Source organism: Pelophylax lessonae (assembly GCF_965119305.1).
Source record: "Pelophylax lessonae genome assembly, chromosome: 8".
NCBI classification, from domain to species: Eukaryota; Metazoa; Chordata; class Amphibia; order Anura; family Ranidae; genus Pelophylax; species Pelophylax lessonae.
Genome location: NC_138775.1, coordinates 153,859,275 through 153,885,706, shown reverse-complemented (window position 1 = coordinate 153,885,706; position 26,432 = coordinate 153,859,275).

Genomic DNA, 26,432 nt, shown 5'->3' with positions numbered 1-26,432 from the left:
GTTTATGTACCTAAAACAGAAACTTCCCTGCACCAGCTTCATTTGGGTAGGAACAGCTATTTACTACAGATTATATCCTGTTACTAACACAACATTTGTGCTTGGTTCCTTCTGTGGCACTCTCTTTGAAGGAGCTATAAATATAATGGATTGTGGTTAGATATACTGAAATCAGCAAGACTAATTTATAACTAACTAACTTATAAATCGATATTTAGTAGAAAGGGTAAGAATTCTCTTAAACTAGCATTTCAGATAACATATTCTCCAGTGTTTACCAACAATTTGTAAAACAAACTGCAAATTATTTGTCACCTTTCAAGTTTCCATTTACATTAAAAGGACATAAAATGGAGAGCCAGGTTAGTGGCCACTGGACAACTTCGATCATTTTGATTTTTAGGCTTTTTCAGAAAGGCCTTTTTGGACATGAATGGATAATCAGTTATTTTTTCAATTACCTTTCAAAAAGTAAAATATTTATTTATTTTACATAGGTTACATCTAAGATCATTTTGTAAAAAGACACAGTTCTATCTAGTCCAAAGTATGTGTATGTCTACGTTTGTTTTTTAAGAATATACATATCTCTGTATGTTACTGACATCTAGAAGCTTTTTGAATGTGTCAACATTTCCAGATGATACCACTAAGAGAGTTACACAGAAAAGAGTTACTCAGAGTTACCCATTTTTACTGCTTATCAGCAATAGATTATGACATGCAAAACATAATAGATACATTTATTAAACTACGACCTAGGATTTAGTACCATTCCAAGATGTGTTTATACTAAAAGGACAAACTAGTATATGGTGGTACTACTGTGGAGCCACTTAGTCTTCTAAGAATGTCACAAAATGGATGTGGATAGTCAGACACTAGGGACACGCCCACCAATGACTATGCAACTAATGCAACTAGTGAGGCCACATAGTGTGGGCTAAAATCAGGTACAGCTGCACCATCCAACGGGGTTGGGTTTTTCAACACCTGCCATAAAAATGTATATCTGCCGGCACCCCATACAAAGGATTGGAGGATATGAGTCTTAAAGTACTTAAATAGAAAATATACGGGGGAGTGCCAAAGAATATATAGGATTTTAAGAACCAAAATCATTTTAATAAGACTGACTCTGTCCATAAACCCTAGAGAGAGTTTAGACCAGGTTTGGGTCATGAATTTCAGCATAGAGTACAATGGCTCAACATTCAACTTTAAATAATCTCATGAAGTTCTAATGACCTGAACACCCAGATACCTGAAGGATCTGACCCTGACAAGTGGCAAATCTGCCTGTTCTATCGAAGGTGGAAACAATTCAATAGAAAGGATTTGTGATTTATTCCAATTGATTTTGAGTCCAGATAATCTACCAAATGCTCAATTGTATGCAAGGCCTCTGCCAAAGAGGGACCCGAGTCTTCTAAATATAAGATCCTATCATTAGCATAGAGACAAATGGATTTAACAAAATTACCCACCCGTGGCCACATATACCAGAGCTGGACCTAATGGATATTGCTAGGGGTTCGGCCACCAAGGCAAAAAAGAAAGGGTGAGAGCAGGCATCCCTGGTGAGTCCCTCCTGAAAAGTGGGAACGCTTCAGAAATCCAAACACTGGCCAAGGCTTTAGCCCTTGGAGCTTGATATAATATGGTCAACCATTTAATATAGTTCAGATCAAATCTAAAGCAATTGTCAGGGAAATGGCCATGGAAGAACTGGCATTGCTGCCAATACTAGAGATGGGTGCATCAGGCACTCTCCCATATGCGCACTGGCAGAAGAATGGCGAAAATGGCACAGTTGCGCAATGCGCACACATAATGTGACAGATGAGGCCATTTGCTGGCTTATATAAGACCGCTGCTGATTCCATCAAATTGCTGGATTGTCATCAGCCTTCCTGTATTCCTGAGCCTCTATGTACTTTCCTTGGATTTCCTGTTGTGACCCAGCTTGTTCCTGAGTCCTGACCTGTCTGATCTCTTCTCCTGGCGTTGACCCTCTGACTTGCTCTACCAATCTTGCTCCTGTTTGTTTTTCAATTATGAATTTTTTGTTAAAGTTTCAAGGTGTGACTGTACAATAAAGAATCAAATAAACAAAACATATCATATTCAGGTATGTTCTTACAATGACTTCTTCATAACTCGATTATATTTCAATAGGTTCTTGCTCCTGTTTGATCACCTGTGTATGACCTTGGCTTGCTATTACCTACCTGCCTGCCTTCCAGTGTATGACCCCAGTTCATATTATGGACTTTGCTATTACTACCTGCCTGCCTGCCTTCCTGTTGCTCCGGATGGGTTACCCGTGTTTGACCCTCAGCCTGGCTTCTAATACTATTTTCCTCTGTGTACATCTGAAGTTTCCCGAGATACATCTGTCTTGCTGTGTATCATTTCATCTCCAGCATCCACCAGGTGATCACCGGCCCAGCTCTTCAGTACCCTGTTGGCAACCTGTGCTTCTTTGGGTGCTATACCTCCTGTACCACCTTTAGGGGTGTACCACACTTAGCCGCAAGGGGAGCCCTCTCAGCACCTTGGCCTCAGATCAGGTATGTGACAGTACAATCCAGCCATGTCAGAGGCCAACGCAGAGGTGCTTCCCAGCTCCAGGCTCTGTGCCAGCAAGTCACCACCCTTACTCAGGCAGTACAAAGACTTCAAGAAGGCTTTTTCCAGTTGGAGGGTCGTCTGCAGCATCTGATGGTTTCTCCTCCTCCTGTGGATTCCAGCCAACCATCTGCCAGTGCTGCATCAGCTTCCTTGTCATAGGAACACACCAGCTCCTCCCATACAGTGATCGTTTCTCCTCCCGAGCGTTGGGTACCAATGCCTGAGCAATTCTTCAGTTAGCAGGAAAAAAATTAAGGGCCTTCAAAAATGCTTGCCTATTGTACTTGACCCTTCAGCATAGAACCTTTTCATCCTAGACTGTAAAAGTAGGGTTCATCATTTCCCTGTTATCCGAGAAACTCCAAACTCTGGCCAATAACTTACTAGAACAAAAGAACCCTGTACTGAACTCTGTGGACACTTTCTTTGAGGTGATGGCCCAACTTTATATTGATTCTCAGCGCACAGCTACTGCCGAGTTTGCCCTGCATGCCCTGCAACAAGGGAAACATCCAGTAGAAGATTACACCATTGATTTCTGCAAGTGGTCTGCTGACACGGGTTGGAATGAGGCTGCTCTTTAGTACCAGTACCGCCAAGGACTATCTGAGACCCTTAAAGATTTGAGATTCGATTTGAGACTCCCACTACTCTTGAGGGTCTTTTACAACTTGCCATTCAACTTCACAGACGTCTGCGAGAGCGGTGGTCCGAACACCTTCAAACCTTCCAGCCTACCTGGACCCATCCTCACCATAGCAGATTCCTGCCACCAAGAGTTCATCTTCTTCCATGTCTTATGCTCACCTATGTATCCCATCATTCTGAGACTCCCTAGGCTGCAAGCTCATAATCCCTAAATCATCTGGGCCAAGAAATAAATCTCCGTTTCTTCTGATTACTGACAGCAGCATTGTTTCGTCCCCAGATCCAGTAATTCTACTAGCTGCCTGAATGTTCAACCAGTATCTGGTACCTCAAAGAAAGTTCCATCAGCTTATCAAGAATTCATGGACATTTTTGACAAGAGGAAAGCTGAGGTCCTCCCACCCCACTGGCCTTATGATTGCCAAATAGAGTTTCTCCCGGGAGATGAAATCCCTTTTGGAAGGATATTCCCCCTAATTGAAAATGAGCTGGAAGCTCTACAGATCTTTATGAATGAAAATCTTGAAAAAGGGTTCATCTGTCCGTCCTCCTCCCCTGCTGGGGCCGGCATATTCTTGGTCAAAAAGAAAGATGACACATTGAGACCCTGTGTGGACTACAGGGAACCTAATAAGGTTACCATAAAGAATCAGTATCCACTCGCCCTTATTCCTGAACTTTTTCAAAGGTTCTGGGCCGCTCAGTTCTTCACCAAATTATATCTACAGGGAGCCTATAACCTTGTTCGTATCCGTGAGGGGGAAGATGGCATTCAGAACTCTATTTAGTCACTTTGAGTATTTAGTCTTATACAAGAGAGGGCAGTGCCAATGTAAATTAAGTGTGACACAATGATAGTCCACATAAAAAGTCCATATGAAGGGTGAACAAGAAGAATTCTCCACACACCAGTGAGTAAAAAGTTGATGGAATATGTAAAGCAATACATGAATATGAGGTGAATTGCTTACTAGATAGTGTTGTAGTCAGGTACAGGTGCACTTTTTGGATCTCAACAAAGAGGTTAAAGAAGGCACCATTGTCACCCAGTACTTACTTTAAAATGATTGACCAAAACAGTTTTATAGGTCAGGGGAGATGCCATCATCCCTCCTGACTCAAGTCTGTCCCAAAAAGTAAATTTTTGATGTTACAACGTAACTGTACTATTTTGGATGACTACTATCAGCAAGCCTCTATGTTGAGAACTAGGTTCCAAGATAGAGGCTATAATGTTGATGAGCTGGATGCCCTTGTTTTGGAAGTGGGAGGTTTTGATAGATCTTTATTGTTGGATGAGAGACCTAAGATTCAGAGAGACATCAATCAATTACGTTTTTCATTTATCACCACCTATTCCAAACAACATTGTGATAATAAACGCATTTTTAACAAGCATTCGGGAATCCTCAATAACGACAAACTGTTGGGACCTCAGTTGGCAGATTCCCCTCAGGTTGTTTTTTGGGGGGTCCGACCTCTACATTTGTATGTGGGACCAAACATTATTGATAGCCCTTAGAGAATGTCTTTCTTTCAGGATCTCAAAGGTTTCTTTCCTTGTAGGAAGTGTTCTGTCTGTCGGGTAAATGCTTTATCGGGGGTTTTGTCCGGTCATACGCACCTACTGGTCCTCCATTCTGTCCCTTATTGAAACCATTCAGGGTTTCCAGATAGCAGATGATCCTTGGACTGTCCTCTTCCATGGCACTAAGGTTCCACTCTATAAGTACCGGAGGTCGGTAACTCCCCACCTCCTCAGTGCTGCTAAAACCCTCATCCCCTTATATTGGAAACAGCCTGTATCTCATCCTATTAAACTGTGGCTCTAACCCATTTGTAGATGACATTTTTTAATGCTATCCAACCCAACGACATCTTTCCCAAATGCCAACTAGGCTCTATCATCATTCAGTGTCATTTCATATTACAAAGTGAACTGCTCCAAATCACTAATTTTGGATTTAGGCCTCCCTATGAAGACACGCTCCCTTTTATCTAAATCTCTCCCATATTCTTGGGCAGAGAAAGGAATACCCTATCTGGGTATAACACTGACTTACCCATTCACTCATCTGGATGAAGCAAATTACAAATCTTTAATAACTAAGCTTAATGCCGAAACCCAGCAATATCTAAGTTGCGAACTTTCCTGGATGGGTAGATTAGCTTCATTTAAAATGATGATTCTACCTCAAATCCTTTATATGTTCAGGGCCCTTCCCGTCCCAGTAAACCCATCCTACATGAAGTCCCTCTCCTCTATGGCCAAAAAATATATCTGGAACACCAAAAGAGCCCATTGCCCCATGCCCATCTTGTCAAACATAAAAATATGGGAGGAGTAGGCCTCGTAGATATCCCTGACTATTGGGCACAGAAAAATGTTTTCACTGAAAATACCCCCGGGACAGTCAGGGCTAGTACATTCCACAATGGCTAGCCTCTGATCTGTCCCGGTTCGCACTTACCTGCAAGAAGAAATACTTACTTATAAAAATTCTTCCACAGCGTTGCCATCTCTCTTGTGGGCAGCTGAAGCCGGCGCGATCCTCTTCTGCGTCTTCTTCCGCGTCCTCTTCTCCCAGAATGCGCCTGCACCGGCCCCTCTCGTCACTTCCGGTGCGGCGCCGCATTCCTCCTCAGCTTCTGGGCATGCCCAGAAGCTGTTTAGCAGGGAATGTGGCGTCGCCCCGGAAGTGACGAGCGGGGCCGGTGCCGTCGCATTGATTCCTGGGAGCGATGACGTTCAGCTCCCAGGAATCATCGCAAGACAGGAAGTGACGGCGAAGCCGAGGCGCAGAGGGAGGAAGTGAAGAATAGGTGAGTATATTCGATCTCCAATTACAAGGTGAGTAAAAAAAAAACAAAAACTAACTATCCAATTCCTTTTCAGGTGAAGGAGAACAAGCGGACGGGCACAAAAAAAAGGTTGATTTTGTGCCCGGAACTCCGCTTTAATTGAGACAATGGTTCCTCCCTGCCCCAGACAACCCATGGGTAGCTATTGAGTCTTATCTGCTACATTCCTCAGACCTCAAATCAATCCTCTTAGCGGACATTTGGAAGCGTATTGTTTTATTCTCTTTCCCTGCTACAATAAAATCTGCCCTTCTAGCCTTCACCCGCCACAAGACAGACGCAACACATACAACTTCACAGTCCTCATCCCCATCACCACTTTAGAATCTCTCATCCCTCACTTATCCATGAAAATATGGCAGGATGCGGACATTTGCTGGGTAGAGGCCTTTACCAAGGGACACACCTCAAACCCATGGACAACTTAAAAAAAACCTATAATATCTCCTCAAAAGATTTCCTCACCTACAGTATATCACAAAAGTGAGCACACCCCTCACATTTTTGTAATTATTTTATTATACCTTTTCATGTGACAACACTGAAGAAATTACACTTTTCTACAATGTAAAGTAGTGAGTATACAGCTTGTATAACAGTATAAATTTGCTGTCCCCTCAAAATAACCCAACACATAGCCATTTATGTATAAGCTGCTGGCAACAAAAGTGAGTACACCCCTAAGTCAAAATGTCCAAATTGGGCCCAAAGTGTCAATATTTTGTGTGGCCACCATTATTTTCCAGCACTGCCCTAACCCTCTTGAGCATGGAGTTCACCAAAGCTTCACAGGTTGCCACTGGAGTCCTCTTCCACTCCTGCATGACAACATCACAGAGCTGGTGGATGCTAGAGACCTTGTGCTCCTCCACCTTCCATTTGAGGATGCCTCATTAGGGTTTAGGTCTGAAGACATGCTTGGCCAGTCCATCACCTTTACCCTCAGCTTCTTTAGCAAAGAAGTGGTTGTCTTGGAGGTGTGTTTGGGGTCATTATCATGTGGGAATACTGCCCTGCAGCCCATTCTCCGAAGGGAGGGGATCGTGCTTTGCTTCAGTATGTTACAGTACATGTTGGCATTCATGGTTCCCTCAATGAACTGTAGCTCCCCAGTGTTGGCAGCACACATGCAGCCTCAGACCATGACACTCCCATCACCATGCTTGACTGTAGGCAAGACACACTTGACTTTGTACTCCTCACCTGGTTGCCGCCACACACACTAGACACCATCTAAACCAAATAAGTTTATCTTGGTCTCATCAGACCACAGGACATGGTTCCAGTAATTCATGTCCTTAGTCTGCTTGTCTTAAGCGAACTGTTTGTGGGCTTTCTTGTGCATCATCTTTAGATCAAGCTTCCTTCTGGGATGACAGCTATGCAGACCAATTTGATGCAGTGTTTCGGCATATGGTCTGAGCAATGACAGGCTGACCCCCCACCCCTTCAACCACTACAGCAATGCTGGCAGCACTCATACATCTATTTCCCAAAGACAACCTCTGGATATGATGCTGAGCATGTGCACTCAACCCCTTTGGTCGACCATAGCGAGGCCTGTTTTGAGTGGAACCTGTCTTGTTAAAACACTTTATGGTCTTGTTCACCATGCTGCAGCTCAGTTTCAGGGTCTTGGCAATCTTCTTATAGCCTAGGCCATCTTTATGTAGAGCAACCGTTTTTTATTTCAGATCATCAGAGAGTTCTTTGCATTGAGGTGTCATGTTGAACTTCCAGTGACCAGTAAGAGAGAGTGAGAGTGATAACACCAAATTTAACACATGTGGTCCCCATTCACACCTGAGACCTTTTAACACTAACAAGTCACATTACACCGGAGAGGGAAAACGACTAATTCGACCCAAAGTGGACATTTTCACTTAGGGGTGTACTAACTTTTGTTGCCAGCGGTTTAGACATTAATGGTTGTGTGTTGAGTTATTTTGAGGGTTCAGCAAATTTACACTGTTATACAAGCTGTGCGCTCACTACTTTACATTGTAGAAAAGTGTAATTTAAAAGATATAATAGGGAGTGTGCATGAGCGGAGCACCGGAGATGGACGCTTAGCTCCGAGGCTCTGTCTTGCCCCAGACCATCCAGCCCCATCCTGCTAGTATCAGGCAGCGCAGTCTGCTCTAACCCACACCATCCACGTCGGGGCACCTCAGGGACTCTTCTTATGGCCTCGGGGACGGTCCGCAGGGATCTCTCCCGCAACCCGGGCTTCGGAGCGGAGGCTTCGGGCCTAAACAAGATGGCGCCGCACACGCAGGAGGATCGAGATCCCGGGACGTAGGGGATGGATGACAGTGATGCAGGGGGCCACTGATCACCCCACGCATTCTCGGAAGGCGCAGTGAGTAACAGCACCCATTCTGTCCCATCCTCAGTATCCACGGAGTCACTTATCGGGCGTTCTCTAGGGGATATGCTTCACACCCCTATCCGTGGCCTACAGTGCAGCCCCTCAATTTCCAACATATCTGAGCTTACACCCCCTGCTCATACAGTACTATGGACTTTAATGTCATGATGTTGGCCTTTTCTAAAATGCTTTCCGATGGATTAGCTCAAACAGCCAACCAAATCACACACACCATCCAAGCAGATCTGCAAAACCTGGGCTCCAGAATTGAAATCATGGAGTCCAAAATGGACCAAACAATCTCCAGAACCAACCAAAACACAGACCACATTCAGGATCTACACGATCGCCTGGAAACAGCTATTTCCAAAATTGATGATCTTGAAAATCGCTCACGGCGTTATAATTTCCGCATTAGGGGATTGCCGGAAGCAGTTCAGGATGTCCATGATGCTGTTCAAGGATTCATTGCTTCCCTTATTCCCAACATCCCAGCACACAGGCTGGAATTAGACAGGGCACACAGGGCCCTCCAAGAACCCCGGAAATACAATCTCCCCAGGGACATTGTGGTCAAACCCCACTTCTACAAAGTGAAGGAGGAAATCATGCGACTTGCCAGGACCTCTGACCGTCTGGAGATTCAAGGACACCCGGTCCAAATTTTTGCGGACTTATCGCCCCTGACGATCCAGAAAAGGCGTTCTCTTAAACCGCTTCTACATGCTTTAACCCAAAAGGCAATTAAGTACTGGTGGTAGTTTCCTTTTCGTCTCTCTTTTGCCTATAAGATTAAGACACTTGGTTTCTCCAGCTTTCAGGAAGGCGAAAAACTCCTTCTACATTTAGGCATCATCTCCCTGGAACTTTCCCAATCTCTATCCTCAGTTCCGGCAGGCCCTTCCAAAAGGCCTTCTCCAGCCAGCCCCATTGCCCCTGCTTGGCAGAAAAAACAATCTAAGCGATCCAAGGACACACATGTCACCTGAACTGCTCATCAGCTTACTTTGTGTTTTTTTCTCTCGCCCCTCTTTGAAAAATTGTTTTTTTTTTCAGTTAGGGGACCCCATGGACACACTTGTTGGACTTTGTTCCCAGTACACTTCGGGTCTGGGACCAGGACTGGTGTGTTTTGGTAGTATTTTTTGCTATCAGATGCTATTTTTCTCACAGTTGGCCGTACAGTAAAATGTATTTTTATGGGTTTTTTTTCCCCCATACTTCACCCCCACTTTGGGGGTCACGTTATTGCTTTGGGGGGGTGGTGCATGGCCTCGGGTCGAGTGCTCTTGTCGACTGCTGCCCGTTGGGGGTGCCCAGTCTTAGCCCGGGACTCTCCACCACCTCCCGGGGTATGTAGAGGGAGTCACCTCATCCTGTTTCACCTCTAGGTGCTCTAAGGTCACTTTACATGTATACTAGATAGGGGATTTGGGGGTTGATTGCTGTTGCTCATTTTTCTCCATTTTTTATGTTGTTTACATAGCTTTAGGGTTGGGGTCTGGGTTGGTCTGGGGCGCAAGCTTTCCCTCTGGCCCTGTCCGGTGCGATATACCCTGGGCGGCGTCAGACGTCTGTCCTCAGTTTATGTGGACAGGTGTTTTTCTCTTGTCTTTTGGTCTGAGTCTAGGCGGGCCTGTCCTGGACTTGGGGGGAGGGGGGGTTTCCCTGGCGTTCATGCATCAAGGGCCTTCGGGTTGGTCCTCCTCTTCCCCCATTCTTTCTCTTTTTCTTTCCTTTGCTCTTTCTTATCTGCCTCTTTTTTCCTCAGATGCTGGAGTGGACTTTTCCTTTTTGCCTGAAGGTTGGTGGATTGCTATGAAGGTACTCCGGTTCCTCCGACTTCCCGCTCTACTCAGGACTTCAGGTGGGTCTTTCATGTGGCGTTTTAGCTCCTCTCTGGGCTCATGGCTGTAAGTAAACCATCACTAGCTCCTCTAAAAATAGCATCGCACAATGTTCAGGGTATGAATATCCCAGTTAAGAGAAGGAAATATTTTCAACACGCACACTCCCAAAAATTTGACGTTCTCCTGCTTCAGGAAACCCTCTTTCCTGCTACTTTCGTACCTAAATTCATTCACTCCAAATTTCCCCAGTTCTTCCTGGCCAATGCAGCGAATAAGACCAAAGGGGTAGGCATTTTCTTTTCTAAACACATGGGCTTCTCCTCCACATCAGAAGTTAGAGATCCAGAAGGGAGATATATTCTGGTGTCGGGGACTATGGAGGGGATTCCCTATACGTTTGTGTCTTACTATGCCCCCAATCAGTGACAAACTCAGTTTTTCGCTAAAATGTGGGCGAAGCTTGCACCGTATCTAACGGGCTCTTTGATAGTTGGGGGGGACTCCAACACATCTTTTGATAGGATGTTAAACAAATCAAGCCCTAGGCGACCCCGGATCTTAGGCCCATCCAAACGCGGTCTCACCATCGCCAAGCATTTTCACTCACTGGTAGAGTTGAGCGGACACCTGGATGTCCGTGTTGGGTGGGTCCGGCCGAACTTGAAAAAAAAGTCCGGGTCCGAGACCTGGACTTTTTCCGAACTTGATTTGGACACCGAACCCCATTGAAGTCAAAGGGGACCCGAACTTTCAGGCACTAAAATGGCTCTAAAAAAGCAATGGAAAGGGCTAGAGTGCTGCAAATGGCAGCAAAATGTAGTTAAGAGCATGACAAGTGCTCTGCAAACAAATGTGGATAGGGAAATAACTTAAAATAACATAAAATACATAAAAACAAAAAATAATAGTCTTGATCTAGGAGGACGAGGCCCATATGGAGTAGGAGCTTGAGGTGGCGGTGAAAGTGGCGGTGTAGGTAGATGCGGCAGTGGAGGGGGACGAGGTAGTCACTAGCCAACACTGCTTTTTGTTTTTCATTTTCTTTCTTATGTTAGTGGGAGCAGAACCTGCAGCAGTATTTGGTCGGGCCTAATGCGCCTCTACGAATGTTGAGGCCATAACAAGTGAAGGCGATAGAACGGCTTGCTGACCATGCCTCCACTTCACATTGTCTCCCACCAAGTCTACTGCTGGAAGGTCAGAGTTGGCACCTGATGCTGATGTCCACCATCAGTCTTTCACCTCACCCCCCTGCAAATCAGCCAAGCAGTCTGAGGCCCTCACTCTGAAAACAAATGTAGATAGGGAAATAACTTCAAATAACATAAAAAACCTAAAAATAAAAAATAATAATCTTGATCTAGGAGGATGAGGCCCATATGGAGTAGGAGGTTGAGGTGGCGGTGGATGTGGAAGTGGCGGTGGAGGAGGACAAGGTAGCCAACACTGTTTTTTGTTATTAATTAAATTTTTTTTAAATTAGGGTACACCCCAAAAGAGTGAGAAAGATAAAAATGCAACAATGGCTGTGTAAGGCCGGTATACATGTGTATTCTGCACAAGGTGCGGACAAGTCCTGTGGGATCCATGCCTGGTTCATTTTAATGAACGTAAGCTTGTCCACATTGGCTCTGGACAGGCGGCTGCGCTTGTCTGTGATAACACCCCCAGCCGTGCTAAATACACGTTCAGATAATACACTGGCTGCAGGGCAGGCCAGCACCTCCAAGGCTTAAAGGGCAAGCTCAGGCCATGTAAATATCAAAAAACGTGCTGCGCCAGAAGGGCACAAAAATAATTAGTGATTACATGAATCAACAAGTGTTATCAACAAAATATGGTGTCCATCATATGTGCTCTGATGAAACATAAATGTTCATATAAAGTGCTCCAAAGTAATGATTAGTATATCCAGGTGATGACAGGACAGCCTCAATCCCTTGTGAATCAAGCAGGAACCACCAGTGTGTGAACTCCCTCCACCAGTAAGATTGGCCTCTCACCTTGATACCAGACCCAAACGGGCCAGCATGAGCATATCAGGGGATAAACAGACTATCACAGGTAACCTCTCCAGCCTTCACCTCCGGGGGTCGCCAGGACATAAAATAAAGATAAAGCAAAGATAACCTTCGGTCTTACTTCCCCTTCCAATGGAACCCTCATTTCATTCCTTATCTTGGCGTTAAATTTCCGAACTCCATTGATAAACTTTACTCGGTCAATTATCCGGGCACGTTTAAAAAACTGGAGGACGACCTTAACACCTGGTCTAAACTAGAACTCTCTTCGATAGGGAGAATTAATACGGTCAAAATTACCCTGTTACCACGCATTTTATATCTCTTTAGATCACTTCCCATCCCTCTTACTAAATCGCAACTAGATTACAGTCCAAAATTGTTCGCTACGTTTGGGGCAACAAAGGGCATCGTTGTCCTAAATCCATCTTGTTTCGCAGGAAAGAGGACGGTGGCTTGGGCCTTCCCTGTCTGTGGTGGTACTACCAGGCCTCACAGCTTTCACAAATATCTATGGTTTACGCTAGGGGTCCTAAACCTGATTGGGTCCATATCGAGCGGCAGGCAGTTCCTCGCCACACAATCGACTATCTTCTATGGTGTAAACCTAAAAACAGACCTCCTATTCTTGCCCCGACGTTATCTCACTCTGTATCTCTCTGCGATGCGTTATATAAGCTCCCCACGATCACATCAGATTTGAAACCTCTAACTCATTTGTTTCACAACCCCGACTTCCCTCCTGGGATGGATATAAAGGCCTTTCAATGGTGGCTCAACAAGGGCTTATTCAGAATCGGACATTTTTTCAACAGATTAGGTCCCCTCAACTTAGGGCACTGTAAGAAAATCTTGAAGATGCCCCCTTCAGAATTATTTCGACACTCACAGATTCTTCACTTTCTCCACTCCATTTGGCTGACCAAACCTGACTCCCCCACACTCACCCCATATGAGAATTGGTGCTCTAACATACTGGATCAGAGAGGTGGCATTTCCATCATCTACGCCTCCCTGGCATCGACTAGGGTCAAACCCTCATATGCGATTTCCTGCGAATCTGACCTAGGTGAGTCGCTCCCATTGGATACTTGGACACAATGTTTTCGCCGCTCATTTAAAGGCGTCTTGAATATCTCCCTGATAGAAGCCAATGTAAAAGTTCTTACCAGATGGTATAGAGTCCCGACCAGATTGGCTGCGATGTTTCCTAATACCTCCCCATTGTGCTTCCGTAACTGTGGGATGACGGGCTCTATGTATCATACCTGGTGGTCCTGTCCACATATTAGGTCCTTCTGGAATAAGATCTTCCACCTTTTGAGGAAGATTTTTGGTCTGGCTATTCCACAGGACCCCAAGATAGCTTTACTTAATTATCCTATTGCTCCGCCCCCAAACACATGTCCAGATTGCTCTTTTTTATCCTTCTTGGTGCCAAGATGACACTCGCTAGATCTTGGAAGCGAGACACTATTTCCCTCATTGCGGCAAAACGAAAAATCTCCTGGATTATGTCTCAGGAGAAATTAGCGGGCATTTTGCTTGACAGGGAACACATTTTTGCAGCAGTTTGGGAGCCGTGGGCAATATATTCTAACATTCCCCTCTACCCGGGACACTTGACACCTGCTGATGGGAACCTCTGACGTGACCTTCTTGTCGTTCTTCTCTTTCTCTTTTCCCCCTTTGCCTCCTACTATTGCTGAGATTCCCTTACCTTATACCCACCTTTAACCCCTTCTATCCTATTTATCTTGTTCTACTTTTTAAATCCTCATTGATGTACCTCTATGCTTTAATAACATTTTGACGCATGCTAAATAGATGCTGGCTATGCTGTCATCCTCCCCGTGGCACAGTTTGCTCCCAGATGGGGTGCCTGGATAGGATGGGCATCGCTACTACAATCAAACTGTATTTCATTATGGAGGCTTCATTTCTACTGTATGACTGTTAGCTGATGGATGCGTACCTCAAGCCTTATGCTGCTTGTCATTCAGTTATGTAGACCATGTTATTGTTCTTCTCATTATTTCATTGTTTGTTCTTTTGTAAACACAATAAAAATTATTGCAAGTAAAATTACCACTCTGTAGCATGGCAAGTGCAGGGATAAGGACGGTGGAGTCAGCAAAAGGGAGTCAGCGGTGACCATCGTTGCAAAATCTAGGGGCATAGCGAGCCCGTTTAGAGGAGTCTTTCAGAGGACTGCGGAGATCTCTATTTCCCGGCGAGGAAACAGGCGGTGGAGAGGCCTGGGTTTCCATGGAAAGTTGCATGTGTGCTTGCATATAGTTGATGGCTTCGTCAGGGTGAATAAATGCTTTTGTTTCACCTGAGGCTGTGGTAAATCGCAAGATCGCTGGGTAGGCCAGAGTGAATTTGAACCCGTTTTGGAATAAGGCAGCGCAGGCAGGTTGGAAGGCTTTGCATTGTCTTGCAACTTCTTGTGAATAGTCTGCAAATAACAATAATTTTTGGCCATCCACTTGAAGGGACTTGGCGTTCTGGAAAGATTTTAAAATGGCAACCCGGTCAGCGTAATGAAGGTAATGCACGATTACAGGGCACGGTGTGCGCCTGTCGTTCGAAGGTGGACCCAGTCTGTGGGCTCTTTCTACCGTGCACAGCGGGGACAGTCCAAGGGCCTGGGGTATGCAGGTGGAGCAAAGGTCGGGCAAAGAGACAGCTGTAATGGATTCTGGGACTCCAATAATGCGCAGGTTATTCCTGCGAGAACGTTTTTTTAAATCCTCCAATTTGTCAAGTATATAGTGCTTGGTTTGTGAGAATTTTTGATCATTAGCTAGGTTTGACTGAATTGACTGAATTTAGTTTGATAGGTTTGACTGAATTTCATCCTCGACTTCTGACAGTCTATGTTCCAGCCTTTTAGCCTGCTCCCCTATCTTTTTGCATAGCTGCATAATGCCAGCTGAGACTGCAGTATGTACTGCAGATTTAATAGTTGGGGAGAGCAGGGCAGCCACAGCGGCAGCAATGCGGGCATATTGATCCTCTTCCATGGAGGAGACAGGGATTCCTGACATTACAGGAGCTGATTGTCCCGCTGGAGGCAACAGAGGCATGGCGGCCATGTTTGATGCACATGCGGCGGGGAACTCTGATGGCTTCCCCTGAGGCTGGCACCCCGTGAATAACGTACCGATCCATGGGTGCTTGCGAGCGGTGGGGCGGCGGTTTTCTATTCAGGTTTTCCTGAGCCGCCGTGGACACCCCTTACCTCATCAGGCGCCAGAACTGGAAGTACTTTAATGTTTTAAGATATCCTATGCCTCTTATTCTATGGACTTTCTATAGATGTGTTTATTTAAAAAAAAAACATTGATCCCTTGCTTAAAAAAAAAAAAAATGTCTCTGTTTACATTTGCCCTAGCCAGAAAGGACAAAATTATCTTTGTTTTTCCCACACCATGATTGGAGACATTCTGGTCTCTAATAAGCTCTATGATCACCTGGCGGAATTGCCAGCTTTAGTGCCTCAGTGCTTCCTGATCGAATAGACAATCCCTCCCGCTGCATGTAAAAGTGATCCAGTGGCTAATCAACTAATAAGATCACTTTTAAAGGGGTAGGGAATTGACAGATGAAAATGTTAATACCTAGGTTTTGGCTGACAGGTGCAACCATGGCCCTGGTATAACCACTTGAACACAATCGTGTATATATACATGATTATGCTACAAGCAGTTAAAAGCTCCCTCCCCTTTTCACCCCATGATCATGCATACATTTTTTAACAAGTAGCAATTTGAATACCTTTTTCTTCCAATTTTCTTATGAGGTCACATGGCCATAAAGCTCAGGCTCCTTTGTTTATTGTGGAGGGCAAACAAGAGGGATGAATTTCATAGTGCATTTGGAAAAATGTGGAATGTTCCTTCCCACTGGCCACATCAGCTACACCATAAAAAGCAAAGCTCGCCATAGATGATGCAATTTTCTGAAATCAACACAGTCAGTGTTGATGGGGGAATCCCTCTCACAGAGCTATTGTGTTCTCCTTGTGGGGGGGGGGGGGGAGCTGTCGCTGCCAGGAGACCACAGTGACTATTGCTAGCGGCTATAGCCACTGCCAATAATTGCATGCCAATTTTTCCCTGCAGTACTTTTTCTGCTTCTAGATGTCTTTAGTCTTATCACCATGTAACACACTTCCCCCCAAGACCAGGCCATCCTGTACCCACTCTAGACTGTGATTAGACAGTGAAAGGAGAAGCAGCACACTAATAAAATGATCTGTCATTCCACTTTCTCCTCCTATTTTTTAATCCTTTTACTTCGGCTTCCTTTCACACTCCAGCTCTAGATCATATTCAAAGCAAACCATCTACATATTAATACAATAAGGCAAAGCAAAGCATAAAGTACTTTAAGGCTGGTGCACACGGGCCAAATATCAGCCAGTTTTGGCTGGTTCAACAGAAATTGACATTCTGTCAGTGTGTACAGCAACCTGGCCATCAGATGTGGGCCTAATGTCCGGGTTCTGTTGGATGGGCATACTGGAAAACCAGCAGCCGATTGGCATCCGATCAGCGCTTACAGCCAATGGTTGTGAGTGCTGACCGCTGTGTTCTGGTGGAGGTGCAGTCCCCCATCATAACACAATAGCTCAGCAGGGAGATCGGTGTACTAACATTGCAAAGTTAGTACAGCAATCTCCTTGCGAGCTCCTCATTTCTTTTTCATTTAGCCTAGTGGGTTGAACAAAAAATAACTGCTTGTCTGTACTAGGCTTTATACTACAGCAACCAATTAGAGTTTATGTTTTAGTAATCTGCCCAGAGTAAAATAAAATCTTGTCTGCTGGATGTACTATTGCATTTTGTATATCATTATTTTTTGCATTGCTTTATTGGGTAACACAAAAATATGCAACCATGTTATGAATTTCATCAATTACTGCAGTATATTTAGCTAAAATAATATCATAGTAGAAATGTCACTCCTAGATGTAAAAATTATCTGTAAAAGCTTTTGGCAAAAGAGAATCATGGCCTTTTTACCTTTCAAAATGTTTCATGGCTATAATCCTGTAAAAATTAATTAAAGACAAATAAAAAGGACATTAGATTAAGAAGTCAGTGTGGAGGAAAAAGCTGTTAACCTGTGTGATAGTCACACAGCATTTAACATAGGATTTTGCCATTCTCTCTTATCCATACTGTATATTGTACGGGACGCCAAGTGTGGGTCCTGGACGGACGCTATGTGGCACCAATATTCGGGTTGTGGTCCCTTTAAGGTGGATAGGTTGGTGTACTCAGGGGCCTCACTCGTACTGAGTGAGGTGTTCCGGGACAGCTGGACAGAAGAGAGGACTGATTTGCAGCTAGTATCAGCCTATTTGGGACCCAGAATTTTGGAGGCCATGAGTGAAATTTGGGTGGGAAAAGGGCCTCCACTCCTGACTACAGGGACTCTGGTCCGTACAGGGTTAATCAGCCTCCAGCAAGCAGCACATAGGCAGGAAAGTGGGTGGAGTAGGATTTGAGAGGAGACCTGGCTCTGTGTTGCAGGTGTGCTGCAAAAATGTCTGAATCTGGACGCTGCCAACTCTGGGGTAAAGCCTTCCTGGACCTTTGCTTTTTTAACAGTTTGATTTGTGCTTAAGATAAGCAGACTTTTTGTGTTGCGTTTTCTGAAGATTGTTTTGCTGCTGGAAGCCCTTTTGTTTTTTCCTAAAGAAAAATAAAGACTTTTATGTTTTATGTCATGATATCGAGGTGCTACATCCCCTCGATATTACAATATTTTACAATCTGATTGTACAATAATTTTGCTAACAACTATGTTCAGTCAGATCGTAATGTGTATGTTTTAGTTTTAGAATATATTTTTATGGTAATTAGATTTGAAGAAACTGGTCCATTATATTCAAGACCCAATTAGCTTTGGGCCTCATACCTATCAATGCATACCCATGAGTGATCTACCAAACTAAGCCAACCTGTTGAAGGTTATATTTTTAATTTTAAAAATAAAATAAAATCTGGGATTATCTGCTACCATGTTAGTTCATGCCTGTATCAGTGCCATTCACCATCAATAAGATACTTTAGGGAATGAGGTCTCAAAAATGTTTGCCCAATTTCAAACATATGGGCCAGAGCTAATGAGCAACTGGCTTTTTGTTAATAGCTAAATCATTTAGGATTTTGTTTATGTTTACCATGCATTAACCCTCCTCTTGTGTTAGGGTCAAAACTGACCCGTTTTCAGGTTTTGAATGTCTATAAGTATCACATAAATTTGTTTATTGCATCAAGATTTTTTTACTTTGTCAGGAACCTCTATTTAAACAATGTAATAGAAAAATAATCCTTTTCACTAAATTATAAAATACTGTGGTGAAAATTAAGACGTTCATGGTGTTAGGGTCAATTCTGACCCAGTTATAATATAGGATTTTAGGACACTAATAAGTGCCAAAACTGAAATCATAAACACTCTCTCTGCTTAGTAACAGTGACAGCCAATCCCCTCTCAACCCTGTGAGCTGTAGTTAGGGAGGGCATATCTCTTTTCCTGCTTGTCTGCTTCTCTAAATAAAGTGAAGAAACATAGGACAAATTCATTTCAGAGTTGCTGACTTTATTTTACCATTTTTTCAATTTGACAATGAGAGGTATGCTATCAAAAGAAAGGTCTAGGGGTCACACCAAAAATATTAAAACCAATCTTTTCAAGGATAAAGAAGCCTAACAAGGTAACCAAGAGGTAAGAAACAAATTTGATGATAAATAATTATTCAGAGGGTATTTTATGGCTGATTTAAAACACGGGTCAAAACTGACCCTAACATCATGGATAGTAACGGAATTCTAACATAAGAGGAGGGTTAAACAATAACACTGCCATTGTTGATAGATTATTTTTTAATAAATGGGTCATTTCAATATATGTAGGTGATTAGCTGTACTATCTGCCTGTTAAAATTAGTTTTCAGATTCACAGAAATATTTATTCCTAATTTTTTTGGACATTGGAAGGGCCTGTTTTCATTAAACTCAATTAAGTGGGCTACTGACATTCAAATAAAATAAGTAAAAAAAGTTTTATTCAAAGTTTTTTGTAAATGAACAACTTAATATCCTCTCAGGTAACAATCATTATTTTAGTTTATTTTTAATTAATATGTTTAAGGAAGGCAAAAAAAGATTACAATAGTCCGATACAATCCAGTTTTGTTACACAATTCACCATTACATATTTTAAAAAATGAACAATGCAGTGTTAGCTGTCCCTTTTTAGATAAAGTAATAGCTTGCTTAACCACAGTTTTGAGTTTATTACACAGCATTGTGAAAAATGCAGTTAAGGGTAGTACCTTTCAACTTCCACTTTTGAGCATATCCATTCCTTGTATACAAGCCATTTTCATCTAGTAAATGAATCAATAAACACAAGTAACAAATACAAAGACAGCCCATAGATAAGTCAGGTTATTTCATTCAACCATAAGGTTGAATAAAACAATTGACTTGATTCCCCCATCCACACACTGGAGGTGGATGGGAGAATCCTCCCTGCTATGTCTTTGTATTCTGACAGCGAGGAGACTTCCCCGCTGTCAGAATACACAGATCAAGTGGGGAAAATCCAACAGGATGGTTGTACAGAAGTTGATTGATAGTTCAACTTCTGTACAAAAACAGTGCCCATACATAGATTAAAATTTGGCCAGTCCCTGATGAACAGCTGAATTTGAATTGATGTATGGTCAGCTAAACACAAACACAATTAGGGTATACTTTGTTTCAAGGTGCCAATTTCCTCAACATAGTGTGCTGTCATATAAATATATTATGGACCATTCAGGTTTAGTTATTGACATAGGGTAGCCACCAATTCCAATGGTTATGGATCTTTTCTGAATATACCAAACAGTATACTATATTCTTTTTAGAAATATAAATTAAATCCATATGTTTACTCACCTCTATCGGATTAGGTACCATGTGAGTATTTCACTTTTTAACAAGGGTTAATCTTGCCGCAAAAAGGATATGCATAGTTATGTGTCTATTAAATAGTGGAGGAAAACCTTCTGTTCCAAAACAAAGGATTGCTAATTCAGGATTAGGTATAGTAATACATCCTGTAATGCTAGATATTGTTCAAAACACCACGTGTATTTCCACTTGGACACATCCTTTCCAGCATAGATTATTTGCTGAGTTGGAAAATGTAGCTTATGTATAAGGTGTTATATACAATTTAAGGTGTATTTTCGGTGACATTTTCCAATAGGTTTTTTTGAGTGTTTATATTTATTTTTATTAGCACATATCTATTGGTGCTGCTTTAGGGAGAGTTGAAGTTCCTCTTCTTATTTAGATAGTGGAGCAGTCTTGATAAACCTAGAATTTGATTGTAATCTCTTAAAGAATACAGTATTGCCTTAGCATTACCAGTAGGTTTGACCAGAAGTTCCATATATTTTCAGGTAATATAAGCTTTAAGATTTATGGCGTAAATATGATGCCAATGAAGCATTTTTGAGATATTCTTGTGTAGGGAGATGAAAGACAATGGTCAGGTGCTCAAAAGAAGCCATTTTATAATTTTCCATTGCATCCTTAACACAGTGATTATCAGCCACTTGCAAACTGTTAGAAGAAAGTATGTGGTTTAAATTTATTTTTAAAATATTCCAGTTGTAACTGAGCTTGTATTAAATTTGCATTATTAAAGTTACGTTTTTGAAGGTGTCTCCAATGTGAGAGTGCCAGTGATATGGTTGAATTGATAAAGGGGAGTTTATTTTTGCTCTTATTAATGAATGTAGTTTTCCAGTTGGTATATATGATTGTTCCAGGATGCAGCAGTGTTCAGAAGAATAAGGTAAGAAGGTCAACTATATTAACTGTTTCAATACTACTTCCATGTGGTTGTCTTTTATATTGGGAAGACCCATTCCCCCAACCATTTAGGTTTAATAAGGATGGAGCTTCCATTTAGCCTTACGTCCCATCCATACAAAATGATTTAGAATTTTTTTGAAGTTTGTAAAGAAAACATTAGGAAGGGATATTGGTAGGGATCTAAAACAATAAACTATTTTAGGCAATATCAGCGTCTTAAAAGAAGCCAGTCTACTTTACCATGATTAGTAAACATTTGCCTATCCAGTCCATTTCTCATTTAATGTCTGCTGATACCTGAACAAAATGTAACTATAATATAAATTAGATAAAAGGTTATAGAGTGTAATTCCCTGATATTGTATTGAGTTTTGTGCCCATGAATACACCAATGAAGTTTGTAGCTAAGATTCAGTTTCCAAATCTTGACCTCCAGAAGATTTACCCCCCTTCATGACCAGGCCACTTTTATTGATAAAGCATTGCATAAATTTAACTGACAATTGCACGACACTGTACCCAAATAAAATGTATGTCATTTTTTCCCACAAATATAGCTTTCTTTTGGAGGTAGTTGATCACCACTGTGTTTATTTTTTGCGCCATAAACCAAAAAAGACTGACAATTTTGAAAAAATATATATTTTTTACTTTATGCTATAAAACATATTCAATAAAAATATTTAAAATTCAAATTTCCTAATAAATTTGGGCCAATATGTATTCTGCCACATATTTTTGGTAAACAAAAAAAAAATCCCAATATATTCATTGCTTTAAATGAATGTTATAGCATCTACAAACTATGGGATATACGGTAAACTGACATTTTTTATTTGTTTATTTTTTTTTTTTATAGCAGGGCTGCAATATTGCAGCAGACAATCAGACACTGACACGATTGACACTGCAGGAACCAGTGACACTAATACAGTGATCAGTGCTAAAAATATGCACTGTCACTGTACTTATGACACTGGCTGGGAAGGGGGTTAAACATCTAGGATGATCAAAGGGTTAAATGTCTGCCTAGCTTGTGTTTATGTTTACTAAGTGTGCTGCTTTTACTAGGGGAAAGATGGATTTGAGTCACTGCTTTGCAATCTCTGTCCGACGGACAGCAGGTGCTGGTGGACATCAAGTACCCGGCAGCCTCAGATCGGCTTCTGCTGTGAAGAATAACAGCAGAAGCGGCATGCCAGTGGCACATGTACCCCCTGCAAGCAGCCGCCCTGTAGTAGTAAAACTGGTTAATGGTTAGTGGTTAATTTATGTGACTTACTTTAAATGATCTTTTAACATTCATCAACTTAAACAGGGTCAGAAAGAGAAAGAATCAAGTCATATGCAAAAAACATATTTTTTTATAGTTCAAGACTGAAAGTTCCTTGGTTTCAAGGTGGTTCTGAACTTTCTCTGCCAGAGGTTCCATTAGGAGTGCAAAAATCATTGGTGACAACAGGCAACCTTGCTGCGTACCATTTTAAATGAAAAAACTCTCTTTTCAAAACACCAAGACAAACTGACTACCTGAACTGGTGTTGAGGTACAGTATATTGATCTCAATGCTTGCCTGGTACAGGAGAGAGACTCTAAATATAACGGGAGCACTCCACCAATCTTAAAGTGGTATTAACCACTTGCCGACCGTATACTTTATATATACCGTACGTCAGCAGAGTGGCTCTCCCAGGCAGAGTCACGTATCGGTAGGTCACTTGCCTGGGAGGAGCTGGGGGGTGTGCTCCCACCCCTGCTCATCAGCGGGTAAGCTGGCGCATGTGTCAGGCGGCTCCGATTGCCGCCAGACACTCTCGATCTCTCCCCGCTGACAGAGAAGGGTGGACGGTTGATGTAAACACAGCCGTCCGTCCTTCTGCCTGCAATGATCACAGAGACCATGCGATCCTGCTATATAGGATTGCATGTCTCTGTGATCATTTCACAAGCCCAACCCCCCCCACAGTTAGAATCACTCCCCTAGGCTTACATTTAACCCCTTGATCACCTATACTGTTAACCCCTACAACTTCATAATCAAGCTCACACTTCATAATCATTTTTTTTCCTTTTGGATTAAAGGTTTTGTATGAATAAAAAAAATCTGATCATTTTAATCACCCCTGGCAGAGTTAAGTGATTTGTCTCATCCATGTAAACTGATACATTTTGGGAGAGTTTGTACTGTAAAAACAACAGACTTGCTGGCTGGATTACCGGATCAATAAAGAAGAAAGAAAGCCTAAAAACAGAAACTAATACAGAAATCACTTCTAAAAATTGGTAAGCTGCAATAGAATAATAAGAGTTGCTTTCGGGTTCAATACTGCTTTAACTTTGTTAAAGTGAACATTGCATAAAAAATGTAAGGTCAATTTATCCTGAAGCCCCCTCCAACCTTTCTAAAAACACTTAACGGGAGAGCTGAATCCTTTTGCAGGTAAGTGCAGCCTATGGGATCCTTAGCCTTTCCAGGAAGCCTAGGCCTAGTGATGTCTACAGTAAGCCATTCGTAATGCTAGAAATGTTTACATCATTTTTCTGTTTTTTTTTTTTTTTTATTGTTCATTGAACATTTTTTAATACAGTGGCAAGGAGCTGATAGATGAAAATCCGATTTTACAAAGATGTTGGTACCCAGATTTTATCTTTGTTGAAGAAAAGGTAGTGCTTGGTAGCATATTTCCTCATTCATTCATTACACATGGAATATTTTGTTTTTTTGGGGAGTGTTTTCTCTTATATTTCTTTTATATTTCCTTTTTCTTATAATTACCTGGATGGTTTAGCAGCTGAAATGATGAATAAAATGTTTTTCTAAGATTATTATGAATATAAAATGTTCACATTTTACAATTTATTCCTCTTGCTGACAAGTTAACAGCACAAATACAATGTTCATGACTGCTACAATCAAAACACGTCTTTGTGTAATTATATTAATGGTTCTGAAGCAAATATAATTATAATTTTAGAAATTAAATTGCCATCAAAAACTTTTAATGTTATAACAAAACTGTCATAATTTCAAGGAAGATATTATTATTAGGACAAGAAAGAGATGGCTCGTACTATTATTTTGAAAGGAAAGTGATTAAACAATATGATATCTGCTAAAATGTTGCCAACTAAATGTATGCACATACTGTATATGACAAAGTTATTGTGCAACATGTACCTGTAATTTGTGATTTATTTTTCTAAATTGTGTATATACAGTTTATAGTGCAAAAACTTGAGACACGATCCCGAATATAGTGATGCCACATCCCCCCGACCAAAAAATGTGATTCCTTGGATACGCTTCTGTACAATTGATCGCATGCACAGTTGAATGCACAGTTTACTTGTACTGCATGAAACACTTACCTTCAGTGTGCCTTCCTCCACTAATGCAACATTACTCTTTTACCAGCACTGACATTTATGGCTTGTCTTTTTTAAGTGTAGTGTCTTCCAGCTCTGCCATTGGCTAGCCATTGATTATGCAGCTCTTATGAATGCTCATTGGATGTAAATTTTCCTGGCACCCGGCTATATTCTTGGCCTGCTACAGATTCCAGAAATGAGATAAGAGTTCACCCCTCAAATGTTTGTAAATATTTTATTATATCTTTTTATGTGAAAACACTGAAGAAAGGACACTTTGCTACAATGTAAAGTAGTGAGTGTACAGCTTGTATAACAGTGTAAATTTGCTGTCCCCTAAAAATAACTCAACACACAGCCACTAATGTCTAAATTGCTGGCAACAAAAGTGAATACTCCCCTAAGTGAAAATGTCCAAATTTGGCCCAATTAGCCATTTTCCCTTCCCGCTGTCATGTGACTCATTAGTGTTACAAGGTCTCAGGTGTGAATGGGGAGCAGGCGTGTTAAATTTGGTGTTATCGCTCTCACTCTCTCATATTGGTCACTGGAAGTTCAACATGGCACCTCATGGCAAAAAACTCTCTGACTATCTGAAAAAAAATAATTATTGCGGGGCCGTGTCTGGCCGGCAGAGAGGATATCACAGAGCTCTGAGCTCCAGCATCCATGAGGCAATATAGCGGCTACCAGCGACACAGGAGCGGTGAAATATTCTCCACAAGCACCCCTGAACATCCACAGATCCCAGGGACCATGTCTAAAAGGAGGAAGCAGAACAAACCTCCGTAGAAGTTAACAGATTTCTTCCCAGCGGCCAGATCATGAGGTGGCCAAGATGGCGCCGGCAGAATGTGGGGAGGAATGGACGGAGCACACAGAGGAGCCTGCACGCCACTGAATCACAGCACCAACCAGGCATCAGGCGAGCTCTCTCCCCCATCCACCCCCACCACCAGCAGCCCTGTTAAATCAAGGCAGAGAAGGGAGGAGGACGCTCCTCTCCCTTTACTACCCCTGCTAATGGAGGGGGTGTCATGGTCTTACCTTCTTGCTGTTCTCCTTCGTTTGACATGTGCTGGCGGCCATCTTGGTTTCTGGGTTTCTTGTAGCCTCCCACCCTGCGGCTCCTCCTTCCCACTGGGAGGAGCTGGATGCCTAGCTCATATATATAGGAGGTCTGTGGCTTCAGTTCCCTGCTTGGTCCCCCTGTGTTCACATGCTTCTAAGACTGCTGCTGCTTCTGGTTCCTGTTCCTGGCTTCGTCTGACTACCCTGCTGGTTCCTGATCCTGGCTTCGTCTGACTACCCTGCTGGTTCCTGATCCTGGCTTCGTCTGACTACCCTGCTGGTTCCTGATCCCGGCTTCGTCTGACTACCCTTCTGGTTCCTGACCCCTGGCTGCGCAAAGACTCTGCATCGGTTTCGCCATCCGTTTGGACTTTTGCTTTATAGCTTGTTTTTCAATAAAGCTTTCTTATTTTCACTTATCTGTTGTTGTACGTCTGGTTCATGGTTCCGTGACATTAGGACCAAGCCATGAATTCTGACGGTACAGGGCCATCCTCGCTACCCACGCTGGTTGCCAGACTTGATCAGCAGGATCACCTGTTGGGTCAGTTCGCCGTGGCATTGCAAACCCTGCTTGAACGCACGGTACCACAGGCCATGAATTCTGATGGTACAGGGCCATCCTCACTACCCACGCTGGTTGCCAGACTTGATCAGCAGGATCACCTGTTGGGTCAATTCGCCGTGGCGTTGCAAACCTTGCTTGAACGCA